This window comes from Pipistrellus kuhlii, unplaced genomic scaffold (genome assembly GCF_014108245.1).
Source record: "Pipistrellus kuhlii isolate mPipKuh1 unplaced genomic scaffold, mPipKuh1.p scaffold_m20_p_2, whole genome shotgun sequence".
Lineage (NCBI taxonomy): Eukaryota > Metazoa > Chordata > Mammalia > Chiroptera > Vespertilionidae > Pipistrellus > Pipistrellus kuhlii.
In genome coordinates, this window is record NW_023425515.1 from 31,504,580 (window position 1) to 31,520,236 (window position 15,657).

Genomic DNA, 15,657 nt, shown 5'->3' on the forward strand with positions numbered 1-15,657 from the left:
GTAAAGAAAAAAGAAAAAGAACCGAACCTCGGCGGCAAAGAGGAAGTTCCCGAGAAGCCACCCTCGCACACACAACGTGGCCTCCGCACACACGGCCGCAGCATGGGACTCGGTGCCACCCCAGAAACTTACCAGGAAGCCGGCAAGAACTTTGCCAATTCTTACACTTCTGAACCCAAAACTTCAAAGGGACTTCCAAAAATACCTCCTCGGGACGACAGGAAAGGCTCCGGGTCACTCTCACACTCACACACACACACACACACACACACACACCCCAGCACCACGGCCCCCCCCCCCCCGCCCCCAGTGCGGCCGCGCGCCCCTCCCCCGCGCGCCCCGCGCCCCGCCGCCGCCGGGCCCCCAGCTCGCCGCCCGGCCGCCGCGGACGCGCCCCAAGGAGGCCGGCGGGTCCCCCCACGGCCGCCCGCGCCTCCCCCAAATCACACGCGCCCCGCGGATCCCTCTCCTCGGCTAAAAATAGGCTCGGAAAGGAGTCGGCCTCATGATGGCTCCTGGATTCACTTTGCTGCAAATGCTTTTCCTCCAGCAGCCTCCCTTCCCCCCACATACACACACACACACACACACACACACACACACACACCGAACAGGGGGTGTCCGTGCACCGAGGTTGGACCAGGGGGACAAGGCCGAGGTGCACATTTTTTTCGGGGACAACAACATAATAAGGGTAAGGATTCTCCCTCCTCCCCATCCCCCAACCAACACCCCCCCATCCCCCCAAAGAGACCAGGAAAGGGTAGGGGCTGGGCAGGCACGTGAGCATTTCAAAGAAGCCTGAGAGGGAAAAGGGGGGGGAAGGGGGGAGGGGGATGGGACACCCTAAATGCCTTCCCCTCCCCCACCCGAGCCCAGGCTGCCCACAGGGCCAAGTTGAGGGGGGGAAAACATGCATGTTCCAGGGGCGCCCCTTCCCCCCCGCGCCCCCCGGGCCGCCTCGGCCCGCGCCCCCCGCCCCCGGCCCGGCCCGCGGCCGCCCCCACCCCGGCCCGGCCCCCCGCGCTCACCTACCTGGAAACGGTGGCCTCCGACGCCGCTCCCCCCTCCCGGGAATGGAGGCACAAGGAAACTCCCCTCCTCGCCGCCGCCGCCGCCTCCAACCACCCCAAAATAACCCCTCCGGGGGGTGAGAGGCAATTATAACCCCGGCGCGCGGAGGCGCGGGGGATGGGCGGGCGGGCGGCGGGCGGGAGCGGGTCCCCAGGTGGCGGGCGGAGGTGCTCCCGCCGCGGGGGGAGGGGCGGGGGCGCACGCGGCCGGCGGGCGGCGGGCGCGGGGGGGGCGGCGGCGGGCGCGGGGGCAGGGCGCGGGCCGGGAGAGGAATTGAGGCAGAAGGTAAAAGCTGTTACTAAGGGAAAGAGCCAAACGGTTCGGAGCGGCCAACGGCTCAGACACTCCACGCCGGGGAGAGGGGAGCGGGGACCAGCCAGGCGAAAATGAGCTCGCGAGGCCCGCGGCGGCGGCGGCGGCGGCGGCGGCGGCGGCGGCCGCGCAGCAAAACAAACCCGAGCGGCCTGCGCCGGGCGGGGGAGGGGCCGGCGGGGGAGGGGGAGGGGCGCCGCCGAGCCGGGGGAGGCGGCGGCTGCGGCGGCGGCAGAGGCTCTGGGAGGGGGTTGGGGGGCTCCGCGGGCCTCCTCTCCTCTCCTCTCCCGCCCGCTGGGGCGGCGCTGGGGCTCGCAGTCTTTAAAAAAAAAAAAAAAAAAAAACACAGAAAGGCGCCGAAACCGGTTTGGCTCAGTGGATGGAGCCTCGTGGGCCTGCGGCCTGAAAGGTCCCGGGTTCGATTCCGGTCAGGGGCATGCGCCTTGGTTGCGGGCACATCCCCAGTGGGGGATGTGCAGGAGGCAGCTGATGGATGTCTTTAACTCTCTATCCCTCTCTCTTCCTCTCTGTAAAAAAAAAAAAAAAAATCAATAAAATATATTTTTTAAAAAAATACAGAAAGGCAGGCCGGCGCTCCAAGGCGCCTCCCGGCACTGGCCGCCCCGCCCCCACCCGCACCTCTCGAGGAGGAGCCCCGGGCGCAGCGGCCTTGGTGGGTGTGGGCCCCGCGGCCCCAGGCCCCGTTGGGGGTGGGGAGGAGTGGGGAGGTTGGAGCCGCAGCCGGGGTAGCAGCGACTTTGCGGGGGGGGGGGGGGGGGGGGGGGGCGCCTGTTTGTGCGGGGACCCGGGTGCGCAGGCATCCGAGGGGCGCTGGTGCCTGGAAAGGTGTGTGCGCCCCTCTGTGTGCATAACAAACCCATCTGCTCCCCCAGAAAAGCGTACCTGGGAAGGGGCTTTATCTGTGTAAACAGGCGGTTTTCAAAAAATGTAATCCCGATCAGGGGATCTGGAGCGAACACACGCGCCCAAGCAAAGGTCTCTGATGCTAAACACGGAGCTGTAAGTGGAGTGTGTGTGTGCCCAAACATACTGCGAATCGAGCAGACACTGGCATTTATCGTCTGGTGGGTCTGTGTGAGAGGTTTGGTCAGTCAGTTCTCATTTCACACAAAAAAAGAATGTATCTGGAGTGGTTACTAGTAACTTCCAAGGCAAGGTAGTTTGCCCACTTTGTGTACTTTTTTTTTGTTTTTTGTTTTGTTTTGCACGCGTGTAGCACACAGCAAGGCTGTTTGTAAAGTGTAACTTGGGGGATGCGACAATATGGTGAAGGAAGGGGGTGTGGCCGGTTGTTTTTAAAAAATTAGGCACCTCACCGGTTTTTTAGGACCAACGTGTTAACCTAAAATCTCCAGAAGGCAGGGTCAGGGGCCTTTGAGGACCTTTGTACAGGCCTAAGACATTAAAAAACGGCTACCTTTTTAGGATGTGGCCTGAAAGAAACCTGTTATTTTCAGTTATTACTGACTTCAAAGTAAAATAACATTTTTGCAGGCTTTTTATGTGAGGGTTTTTTTTTTTTTTCATACTTTCAGGACAATATTTGAAATAGATGTAGTCATTATTTTAAAGCAATAGGTTTTTTTCCCCCCTCAGTATCAGCAGAGACCTAAATTTTCACACACACCCCAAAAAAATGTTTATTTGAAGTAACATGCATCTGGACTCCGGGTGGCCTAATAAGCTCAGTGATTAGACAGGTGCTTTTATGGCCAAGGTCAAAGGCTCTTTCCCCTGATTAGCCCTTGAGGGGGGAGCAGCCAGAGGCTGTCCTGACCAGCCCCAGGGAAGGGGGGAGGGGCAGGAAAACCATTAGAGGAAAAGGAGTGGAATTGGAAACTCCCTCCCAGCCACCCTTAAGGAGAGTTCAAAGCACGTCAGTGGATGTCCTTGGAGCTATTTTCATATATGAAAGAGGGAATGTTAGATTAAACAATGTCACCCGATGGGAATTTAGATAACTGCAGGTTTCCAAAACACTGGGTTGAGTGTACTGGAAAACAGCACGAGGAGAGCAAGTTTTGCCTTTCAGTGAGATTCTAAAGCCGAGGCTTATTTACTGCAGAACTAGCACCTCTGCGAAGACTATTTCAGAAGTGATGAGAATACAGCAGCTTTCTATGACTTTTTTAATCCTTACCTGAGGGCATTTTTAAAATTGATTTTAGAGAGAAAGGAAGGGAGAGAGAGAGAGAAACATCAATCGGTTGCCTCCTGTATGCACTGGCGATCAAACCCACAACCTAGGTATGTGTCCTGACCAGGAGTTGAACATGAGACCCTATGGGTATGGGACACTGCTCCAACCAGATTGAGCCACGCTGGCCAGGCAGCTTTCTATGTTTTTACATTTTTTTAAAGAGTTGATAAATGACACACACACATAGGTTACTAAACATAATCCTCTTTTCAGTAAGTAAACTATCTCAGTATAATAGGGCTCATTATCTGATCCACCCAATGAAACAAATCTGTTAGCCTAGATTGTTTTTGAAGTTTCTCATTGCATGCATGGATCTTCTCCAGGCATAAAACCAAAGCACTGTTCAAGTGAAAGAGGATTTCCCAAACTACATGCTTCTTAAAAGGGTCATCTTCCAACCAGGGCCTCCCACTGTTCTCCCTAAAAATGACCCCTTTCTCTCCCTCCACAAGGGGGACCCCACCCTTTTTCAGGTTCACAGGGTCAAAGGCTTCTAGCCTGAGGTCCGTGTACCCTATAGCAAGCTGCTGTCTTCCCTAAGAGAAGTTATAATGATAACAATAATCTATGTTGTATACATATCTGTAGTTTACAAAGGTATTTCTGTGCATCAATTACTTTATTTGACTATCATGATGAAAATCACCAAAGGTGGGGTGCGGCCTGTGCCATCAACTAGTTCCAATAAAGGGTACCCCATTCGCCATGCTCACTGAAAAGAAACTTTAAGTATCTTTGGACCAAAAAATGCACTAAATGTGGAAAAGCCTTGATTCCCCTGGTGAAGGGAAGGAGTTTTAAATGAAACCATATTTTGATCACTTTGATTGCTGTATTCTGGAACCCATTCTGAAATGCTGGTGTGGCTGCAACATGAAAAAAATCCTCAGATAAATGAGCCAGGACACAAAGGCGGCACACATAGTTACCCTGCCCTTCAGTCATTCTGATATATCCATTACACAAGATGAGAGGCCTCACCAAAATTCAAGCAATGATGAAGCCCAAGAGCACAAAGAAGTAACTATTGTTACTAACTTTCAGTCCTTTGTCCTAACCAAGGCTGCACTTATGCCATGAGTATGTGTTGTGTTTCTAGAAAGGAGAAATTACTCTGTTACTAAGACATTCTCAAGCAGAGAGGCACATTGATAAGAAAACATTCTAACTAATTATTCAACAAAAAGAAACCTCATACCACTAACTGTTACCAGAAGTTACATATATATGTATATATTATAAAATGACTGAACAAATCTTGACTTGTTTCTTATTTCAGTAATATTACACCCAGGGGTGTGGTATGGCAAGATAGCCTACACACCTTTGCGACTTTCATCACTCAGGAAATAGAACATTTTAAAGCTTAGGTGACTTAATCCCAGGCCTACAGGATCTCATTCCAGTATATATTTTTAAAGCCACCATGATGGTGTAAGTTGTTTGCATTGGCTGATCTATGTCATTAAGATGTTCAAAACAAACATAATAGCTTGAAAAAAGATATCTGATACCAAAAATGTTATCCTGGCCCTGTAAACCTTTTTATATTCTTACCCAGGAACTCAGTGGCTTTACGTCGACAGCGTTTGCCCTCGAGCGTCTCGCTGATACCCTGTGATGTATCTCTGTTTCATTCTAACTCAGCTTGTGCAACTCTTTGTCTGTGGTTGTTTCAACTATCGGCTTTTGCCATCTGCACTGATGCACATCTTGGCCACACATCTCCAGATCTTAGCACACAAGCACCTTTTCTCCATCTGCACTTAGCATGCTGCTGGTGACCTTTTCCTCATCGGATGGAACCTTGTCACAATTTTTCCATGACTCTGTGGCCCAGTTTCATTACAGCCATGAACTTTCCTTGGGAGTCTTCCTTTCAGTGACAACCAGAAACATACAACCATCGTGCAAGTATTGATGCCTCTCAGGTAATGGGAGCAGCAGGCCGTATCTTGCCGTGGTGATGCTGTTGGAACAGAAAACCAGCCACGCACATAGGGCTGAGTGCTGTGCGCACAGATCACTTACTTACACTGACCAGCCATGTGCTTCCTCAGGGCATCGCTGGAGGCCTTCCGTGATGTTGGTAGTTCTGCCCCTTCAGTCATTCAACAAACATTTACTGAATGCTTAGTGCGCCGCACCCTGTTCAAGAAGCTGTTGACAGTGAACCAGAGCTTTTCTTCTCACGGACTTTACATTTCAGTCCCTCTTCAGGTGGGGGTCGGAAGGGCAGTCAAACTTTCAAAAACTACATGTATGGAATCGCCTAGAGTTGGACTTCTATAGCAAAGGTAATAAGAAAATGGCTTAAACAAGACAAACATTTATTCCCGTAGGATAGGGGTGTCGAACTCAATCAGAGAAGGGGCCAAAATCTAAAATCCAGCCTAAATCGCGGGCCGAATGGTTTACTGAACAGTCATAAACTGTCATTGTGATGGAAACGCAGCGGAGTGAAGTGATGACAGCGCGGTGCGGGCCACATTGCAAGGCCTGGCGGGACGGATTTGGCCCGCGGGCCTTGTGTTTGACACATGTGCCGTAGGAGACCATTCAGATGTAAGCATTCCAGAAGGGGATGAGGTACTAAGGGTGCAGATTTCCCTACTGTCTCAACACACATCTTCCAATCTGGTAGTCTAAGCTGGATTTCTAGCTCCTGCCATCACATTCAAATTCCAGTCACCGGGCTAGAAAGGATGAGAAATTGAGAGCATACACCTTCTCTTTTAGGACTTGTCTTGGCATTCACACTTACCACTCCCATACTCCATTGGCCAAAACTTGAGCAACTGGCTACTTAATCAGCTGCTAGCAAGTCAGGTAAACCACAGGTACCAAGCTTGTGTAAAAATTAGGTGGTGAGGGGGTTGAAAAGTGTACCTTGTTTTAGAGAAGACTGCTCAGTTAATATGCGCAGAAAATTAAATGACATGAGTGAGTGAGTATGTTGATATAAAAAAAAAAAGGAGCAGTCCAGCCTGGCCATTGTGGCTCAGTGATTGAGTGTCAACCTATTGAGGTCAGGGTTGATTCCTGGTCAGAGCACATGCCTGGGTTGCTGGCTCAATCCCAAGTAGGGGAAGTTGCAGGAGGCAGGCAAGCAATGATTCTCTCTCATCATTGGTGTTTCTAGCTCCTCTCCCTCTCCCTTCCTCTCTAAAATCAATAATATAATGTAATATTATATATATTTAAAAAAAGAACAGTCCAGATGGAGGGACTATCAAGCATAAAAGAAGAGGTGTAAAAGCCAGTGTGCCATATTCTAGGAATAAAAGTAATGCCAGTTGACTGGCATACAGTAAATAAAGGAATGGCAGAGAGGAAGCCAGAGACCAAATGTGAAAGGCCTTTTTCTTCCAGTGAAATGGAAAGCCAGTGGAAGGTTTTGAAAGCAGAAAAGTGACACGATCCAACTTCCGTTTGAAAAGGACTCCTTTACTGTGCAGAGGACCGAGTGTGATGGTACAGCTGTGCGAGGGGACTGCTGGTCAGGGGGACGGGGCAGGAATCCCAAGGAGAGGGATGGTGACAGGAGCTGGAGAGAAGAAGCTGCACTCCGTACAATTTAAACCACGATTCCAAGATCTTGGACCAAATAAGAGAAAGAATGGTGTTGCCACTTACTGAGATGACAAAGGCTTGGAGTGGAGAAAATTAATGAGGGGGAAATGAAGGGTGTTTGTTTTAGAGTTCGGGGTGCCTGTTAGATATCCCCATGAAGGTAGAGAACAGGCAGCTAGGTAAACTAATCTGGTGTTCAGAGGAGGCATCACAGCTGGAGATATAATTTTGGGGCTTGTCAGTAAGATATTTGAAATCACAGGTGTGGATACAATGAACTAGAGAGTAAAGGTAAATGAGGATTCTCAATTATCTCCAATCATCTGCTGCCCCAAATGTTTTCTTACCAGTGCTCCTCTGCTCTTGGTGTGCTCAGAAACCTAAAACATATTCTGTCAAAGGTGAACATAAGCTAACATGGCAGGATTAATCGCCGTCCTTTATTGTGCATGTTGCCAGGCACTTCTTTTTTGTTGTCTGGTTTTCTCAACAACCTGAAGAGGTAAATAATATTGTTATCTCCGCCTGATCCATCAGGAAACTAAAGCAATGAGACCAAATAGCTTTTCTAAAGGTCAGGCTGCAAATGGCAAAATGAGGATTTGAACTCGAGGTTGTCTGAGTGCAACGTCTGTTTTTTCCACTAAGTGAAAGTAAGCAGGTCAAGGCAAGAAAGTGAAAGTGTTTGCTGGAAAGTCCTTCACTGAATGAGGAGAGCAGAGAAATGCAAAGTGGTAGAAAGGAAAAACTGCTAGAGGGGAGGAACCCCATCTTAATTACATTTAAATGACCCCATTTCCTAGATCAGAATCTTAAAAAATGTTTATTGAATACAGACACGATTATAATCAATCATGCTGTACTCTTTGATACTATTAGTGTATCTGCTGATTACACAAGCAAGACCTTTGTCCCACTCTCTCCCTGTCTCTCCCCACCACCTCCCCACCCCCTAGCCCCTGCCATCACAGGGCAATTTGGGTATGGAGAGTTCTTAAGGACAGGTTTTGTGAGCAAAGATGACAATATACAGTAATTCAGTTTAACTTTTTACAAATTTGATAATCTAGTTTTCTTTCAAGCTTTGAATTTTAACTTTCAAACATACTCTTTTTAAAAAAGATTTTTAATTAATTTTTAGAAAGGAGAGAGAGAGCTGAGACCGGTTTGGCTCAATGGATAGAACGTCAGCTTGGGGACTGAAGGGTCCCGGGTTCGATTCCCATCGAGGGCATGTACCTTGGTTGCGGGCATATCCCCAATAGGGGGTGTGCAAGAGGCAGCTGATCGATGACTCTCTCTCATCGATGTTTCTAACTCTCTATCTCTCTCCCTTCCTCTCTGTACAAAATCAATAAAATAAAAAATAAAAAAGATCTGTACAAAATCAATAAAAAAAATTAAAAAAGAGATGAAATTTTAAAAAAAAATTTTTTAAAAAGAAAGGAGAGAGAGAGAGAGAGAGAGAGAGAGAGAGAGAGAAACATTGATTGGTATCAGTTGGCTGCTTCCTGCCCTTTACCTGGGATCTAACCCGCACACATCAATATACAAATGTCGCCCAACCAACTGAGCCACACTAGCCAGGGTTCTAACTCTCCCTTTTAAGTGAATGTTTATAATTTAATTAATTAAATTCCCTTGAATTATTAAACTGCATTTATACATTTAATGTATTCCATCTTTTTTTTTTTAATATATTTTATTGATTTTTTACAGAGAGGAAGGAAGAAGGATAGAGAGCTAGAAATGTTGATGAGAGAGAAACATCGACCAGCTGCCTCCTGCACACCCCCTACCGGAGATGTGCCCACAACCAATGTACATGCCCTTAACCAGAATCGAACCTGGGACCCTTCAGTCCGCAGACCGATGCTCTACCACTGAGCCAAACCGGCTTTGGCATCCATCTTTTTTTTCTTTTTTTTTTTTTTTAATAATAAGATACTTCAGTTGCTCAACAAACAAAAGAATCACAAGTAGATAAGTAGTGGTCATAAATATAATAAACTAATTATAAAATATAATGAATCAAGTTCTCTTGAACATTACAAAGGATTTACATATTTAATAAAATTCTCATGTCCTTTCAACTGAAATCACATATCTAAATCAATTACAGCTCTCATTTAGATATTTTAAATTGGCATTACAAGGATAACCTGTTAGACATTCTAAAGTGTAAAATTATCTTCAGGAAACTAAACTTTCCAAATGTTTAAAATACCAAATGCAGATATGCATGTTATTTCTAAACATAAAATTAAAATATTATCATGAGCTCTTCATGTATCTTTATGTTTTCCTGAGGCTAAAAAAAAAAAAAAAAAAATGCATGCTAAATAAACAATTATACTAATTTAGGGGGGTGGGATGCCTTTCCAGTGGTTTGAATAGCTTGTTGTCCTGAGAGGTTCTGGCTGGAGAGGCAGACATGAGGGTTGTATTTCTCACAGCTGATTACACATGCTGACCCCTCCTTAAGGCCAGCCAATGGGAGCCCCAAATTCTTTTTTTAATGTATTTTATTGATTCTGGAGAGGAAAGGAGAGGAAGAGAGAAATAGAAACATCAATGATGAAAGAGAATCATCTATCCGCTGCCTCCTGCACGCTCCACTGCAATGGGGATGGAGCCTGCAATCCAGGTATGTGCCCTGACAGGGATTCGAACCGTGACCTCCAGGTCCATAGGTCGACGCTCAACCACTGAGCCATGACAGTTGGGCTAGGGAACCCCAAGCTCTTGCCTTCAGATGGACAATGTTCACAGCTCGTGTTCATGGATTCTGGCTGCACCTACTTCTTCAAATGATTTGAATTTGCACTCCCTCCTGGTAGATTATTGACACATAGCTGGATTTGAACCAATTTATATTTTACTTCATTTTACTATGGATTGTTTTCATTTTTTTCTTCGGATGGGGCTATAATTTTTATAGAAATTAACTGATCATGCCCTCTCATCTGTGACTTGCTCTTCCATTTTGATTGGGGGCAGGAGCGGGCACGTCGCGCGCGCACACACACAGAAAGAGAGACCTTATTACAGTCAAGCACCACTTAATGACAGGATTATGTTCTGAGAGATAAGTCATTAGGCAATTTCAATGTTGTGTGAACATCGTGCACTTTCATAAATCTACATGGGATAGCCTATTTCACACTTGGGCTGTATGGTATAGCGGGCCACGTGTGGCTCTTTGGCCCCTTGAGTGTGGCTCTTCCACAAAATACCACGGCCTGGCGAGTCTATTTTGAAGAAGTGGCATTAGAAGAAATTTAAGTTTAGAAAATTTGGCTCTCAAAAGAAATTTCAATCGTTGTACAGTTGATATTTGGCTCTGTTGACTAATGAGTTTGCTGACAACTGGTATAGCCTATTGCTCCTAGGCTACAAACCTATACAGCATGTTACTGTACTGAATACTGTAGGGAATTGTAGCACAATAGCAAGTATTTTTGACCAGTAACATAGTCATGTATGATCATTATCAAGTATTTTATACTGTACATATTGAATAGCTATACTTTATATGACTGGCAGAGCCGTAATTATCTCATGAGTAATGTGCTCTGACCTTTATGACGGCTATGACATCAGTAGGCAATAGAAATTTTCAGCTCCATTATAATCTTATTAGAGGCCTGGTGTACGAAATTTATGCACTCGGAGCAGGGGAAGGGGGAGGGCGCGTCCCTCAGCCTGGATTTCGGATAGGGCAAGTACCTCACTGGTGCACAATCAGGGCCAGGGGAGGACATGGGAGGTTGGCCATCCAGGGTGGGACCACAGGAGGGCCCCAGGACATGTCTGGCCCATCTTGTTCAGTCTTGATTGGCCAGATCCCAGCAGCAAGATAACCTGTCAGTTGGTGGTCAGTGCAAGTCATAGCGACTGGTCAACTGATCTGCCCCCTGGTGGTTAGTGAACGTCCTAGCGAGCCATTGAGCGGCCTTAGCATATCATTAGCATATTACACTTTCTTTCTTTCTTTCTTTTTTTTTTTTTAGCATATTACTCTTTGGTTGAATGGCTGACTGTGAAGACTGGACACTTAGCACATTAGGCTTTTTATTATATAGGATGGGACCACTGTCTTATATAACATTGTAAGTGATGTATGACTATATAGCTACTAGAAAGTGAGCCCACTTCACTTTATCAGAAAGATGTCCCAAGAGTCTTTATGTCTTTTGATAGGTAACATCTTTCCTTCCTTCCTTCCTTCCTTCCTTCCTTCCTTCCTTCCTTCCTTCCTTCCTTCCTTCCTTCCTTCCTTCCTTCTTTCCTTCCTCCCTTCCTTTCTTTCTTTCTTCCCAATTACTATCATGTTCTTATTCAAGATTTCTCAAACCATGTTCCATTTATCATGGGCACATAACCTGTGCTTTGGTGATGAAAAGGTTCCAACATTCAAGAAGTTTAGGAAATCTCACCTTCCTTCTGGAGATTTTCAGTGTTTATTAGCATATTAAAAGACCGAGATACCTTGCAGTATGAAAGTCTCATACACCCATGGAATCCCCTTTTAAAAGACTTAACTTTGAAAATTTTCCAAGTATTCTGTGGAACACTGTTTGGTATATAGTGTTTGATACACAACCAACGGGCTTTCTAAAATTGCCCTTCCCTATAAATTTATCTCACCCCAGCTACAGACAGGATTAAACAAGCACACTCTTCCCTGTAGGGGAAAATGCTCACCCAAGGACAAAGGGCATTTGTGTCTTCAAGCAAGTCCCCTCCAACAAGAGGGGAAGTCACTGAGTACTTTGTGCTCCTTTACTTCCTTCCCACAATCTTGTAAGTCACTCTGCTGAGGTAAAGGCCAAGAATGCCTCCTCCCCTTATCAGCCTTCTAATACTTCTTCATTAGCAAAAAGCAGGGAGGATTGTGCTTGTCAGTACTCACGTCATTATTGGAAACAGATAAAACAAACTTGATTTCATGCATATTTAGTGATAGGTATATCAGCCACAAGGCTAGTTTAAAGACCAGAGTATCTGTGTTCTAGATGTAATTCTACCCTCATTGCTGCATGATCTTAGACAAAGTATCAACCAGCCAGGAAACTCGGGAGTTCTCATTGATAAAATAGGGATTGCATTAACTGATTGTTTCAGCGTGGATTCAAAATATTAACCAGTTGGGCATGGCCACCGACTGATCAGCCATGCCCCATCATTCTGCCTACTGGCTGGCTCACAGCTCATCTCCCTCACATGGCCAGCTATTTTACAGCAAATTAAATGATGTTTCTGAAAGCAGATTACAACTTGCATACAAAAGCAAAGTACTTTTAGTCACGATTATTCTCTGTGGTAAAAAGCATAGAGAATATGGGAGTGAGAAGTCTCTTAAACACATAAACACACACACACACACACACACACACACACACACACACACATACACATTTGACCTGTTTCACAGTCTTGCCTATCCTCTGGGGATGGCCTAAATTTGAGAGCCAGTGTCACATTACCTTAAGCAACAGCCTGAGGAAGTGGAGACCTGGGCCAAGACCAGCCCTCCACACAGCTTAACCTCAGAACATCAAACAGTGGTAAAAGCTAGCACTTTATTCCGTGCTTACCTTGTGTTAGGCCTTGTTCAAAACAATTTTATGCAGATTAACTCATTTAATCCTCGCCACAGCCGGATGAGGGAGGAACTATTATTGTCCCTTGTCCACCGATGAGGAAACCAAATCTCAGGTTGATTAAGTGACTTGCTGGAGGTTCCTGAACTAGTAAATGTCACAACTGGGTTTCTGGGTTTTCATGGGGTAGAGGAGTTCATGCCCTTAACCACCACTCCATACAGCAAACAGATCTGAGCTCCGTGTGTGTTTGTGTGTGTTGGGGGGGAGGGGTGTGTGAAGGGAGGGGGGAGGGTCATATGCAGCTGAAAGGCTGGCAGCCCAGAGCATTATGGGTCACATGCTGAGCCCAAAGTCCTGGGAAGCCTCTCTTAGGACCTCAGATGACATAACCCAAGGGAGTCCCAAGGAGCAGACCAGTTCACTGCTCTTGCAGAGGACACCCAAGGCCTGGGTCTCCAGAAGCTCCTGGTTGCAGAGCCCTTGCCCCAGGGCATTGGGAACTGGGATACCCACAGCCTGAGGAGGGGCAGCTCCATTTCAAAGTGCAAAGTAGAAACCAGGGGAGGGGGGAGGGGGAGGGAAAGAAAGAGAAAGAAGCAGAACAGCAGCCCTCCCTCCAGCTGGGAAAAGGCAGCCAGTTCAAAGAGTTTGCCTTGGGTGGGAGGATTAGCTCTAATTGTTAAGTAAATAAACCTGGGGCTGAGGGCTGGGCCCAGACTCCTTCCTACCCAGGAGTCCATGAGGAATCTAAGGAGTGCGAGCAGAGAAAGGGAGGAGGGGTGCACCTGAAGCTGGGGGAGCGAACTTTTATTGTGAGGATTAGACAGTAACCGTCAGGCTTCGCAGCCCACGGTAGCTTCCTCCTTGTTCTCGCTTGCTCCAGTCCTTTAAAAATGTACTGGAAGCCTCAGGTAGCGGTTGGATAAGGTCTGTGGTTACAGTTTGCCAGCTTCTGCTCTAAAGAAATAATCATTAAACCCATACCTTTTACCTGACTGAGTCTGACCCTGCCCTCCTCTCCATTTGGCATTTAACTCAAATGAGGGCCCTGCAAAGAGCTGGAGGGGCACTACGACAGAGAGAGGGGCATAAAGTTCCTACTCTGGTGACACGTTGTGAACCTGAGTCCACAGAGCTGCCTCAGGACTAACCCTGTCTGGTAACCGAAGGTCTGCTCTGGGATCTTTATGCCATGCACAGCTGCACACATGAGCAACTCTGCAAGAATTATGTTCCATGCCACATTCCATTTGGGAACTGATGCCTAAAACAATATTGCAGAGCAATGAAACTCAGTATGCGTGCCATACTTTAGGGAAAATGGAGTAGCAGCCTTTCCCTCTCAGTACCCTAACACGGAATGTCTGGGTGTCCTTGGGAAGAGCCTCGCCTGCCCTCAGCAGGAAGCAATTGTACCTGTTAGTAAACTTGACTCCTCTCCCGTTGTAATGTCTGCTTTAAAGAGCCTAGCTATGCAATAAGGACGCTCAGCATTTTCATAAAATTTGTTATTAGAGGGACAGCTAATATTGTCCCTCTAATAACAAAACAGCCCCTACCTTTACCTACAAAATAGTCTTCCCACCTTTAACTTGAGCTGCTAATCACTGACATTACTAAAGCTCTCCTTAGTTTTAAGGAGGGTGAGGGGGGTGGATTTATAAAACACTTTTCCTGCCTGGCCAGCATGGCTCAGTAGCTGAGCGTCGACTTATGAACTAGGAGGTCCCAGAGGAAATCTTTGAGCTAGTAGAGTATTATGGAAATGATAGTATTATCATAGGTAGATCAAACTGGCATTGGGTAGGCACTTTAAATGAGCTGCCCCAGCTAGATTTAATGTAAAACAGGCATATAATAACACATAAGCAAAAATGTACAAAAGGCCCACTTATAACCAAAAATGATAATTTATGATACTTCATTATTTTTCACAAGTATATGCCAGAGCAGTTTGGAAAATGCCAAGAAAAGCAGGAGTGGTATTTAGGGCTCTAGTCAGCTTTGTACTTGAATACCAGTTTTTGACCTGAGAGTTCATCAAAACTTGTGCTTTCAAGACAATCTCAGGGCTCATGTCTGGAACAGCCACCCCAGCACACCACACACACACACACACACACACACACACACACACACACACGAGGAGTGAAAGAGGAAGAGAAGAGTGTGGAGGGCAGATTAGGGATTCTTCTCTTATATGTGAAGGCTATGTTCTTTAACCATTGTCCTGTGATTCAGCATTCATAAAATAAATCATTTACAATTTGAGCAAAATATCTTAAGGTTCCTGCAGAGCTAAAGAAAATGACTTGTCGGGGCTAATAAGAAATAGGGGATGGAACAAGTGTGTGGCATCTTTGTTCTATTCCAAGGGTTGACAGTCCTTAGAAGGCATGTAAACCACTATTTATGACTCACTCCCTTCCACCCACACTTCCTTTTCAAGCTCTTAATGCCACTTAGGTTTCTAATTCCACTGCTTCCTACTGGTCTCCAATTAACTGCCTTCTGTTTGTGGAGACTCTGAGAAAGACTGGCTAAGAAATGGTGGGCCAGGGTGTTTTTCACCCAAACCCACCTAGATCCTTCTAAGTGACTAATTACTTGATTGTTATTGCGGTACCAATTCTCCCTGCTGGCCTTGTGTACCCCAGCTTTGCCTGGTCTCAGCCACCTCAGAGCAAGCTTCTAGTTTGGTGAATGCTCTCTCTTCCAAACAATGAGGAAACAACAGAATTTGTGACCACTTGTTTTGGTTGTTCTCCATCTGAACGTTGCCCTATCTCTATCCAGTGGCACCAACTTCATCCTATTGAATTTCATCTCAAGCTTCTAGTAAGGAGGTGGGCCACCTTCCTTCTG

At 46.6% G+C, this 15,657-nt stretch overlaps 1 protein-coding gene and 1 pseudogene across 4 annotated transcripts in view; one reads left to right on the forward strand and one right to left on the reverse strand.

Moving 5' to 3' along the window:
* The window catches only part of TBL1XR1 (TBL1X receptor 1), a 153,394-nt gene extending 152,178 nt beyond the window's left edge, over positions 1 to 1,216 (reverse strand). Inside the window, exon 1 of one of the 4 annotated variants that reach the window (XM_036448137.1) lies at positions 1,036 to 1,216. The gene's annotated coding sequence lies outside the window, so the exon portion shown is untranslated. Of the gene's footprint in view, positions 1 to 132; positions 209 to 1,035 lie in introns of those variants that run through there. The other 3 variants (XM_036448133.2, XM_036448136.2, XM_036448138.1) reach the window with 3 other exon arrangements.
* LOC118722367 overlaps positions 1 to 15,657 on the forward strand; it is a 40,267-nt pseudogene that overhangs the window by 4,739 nt on the left and 19,871 nt on the right.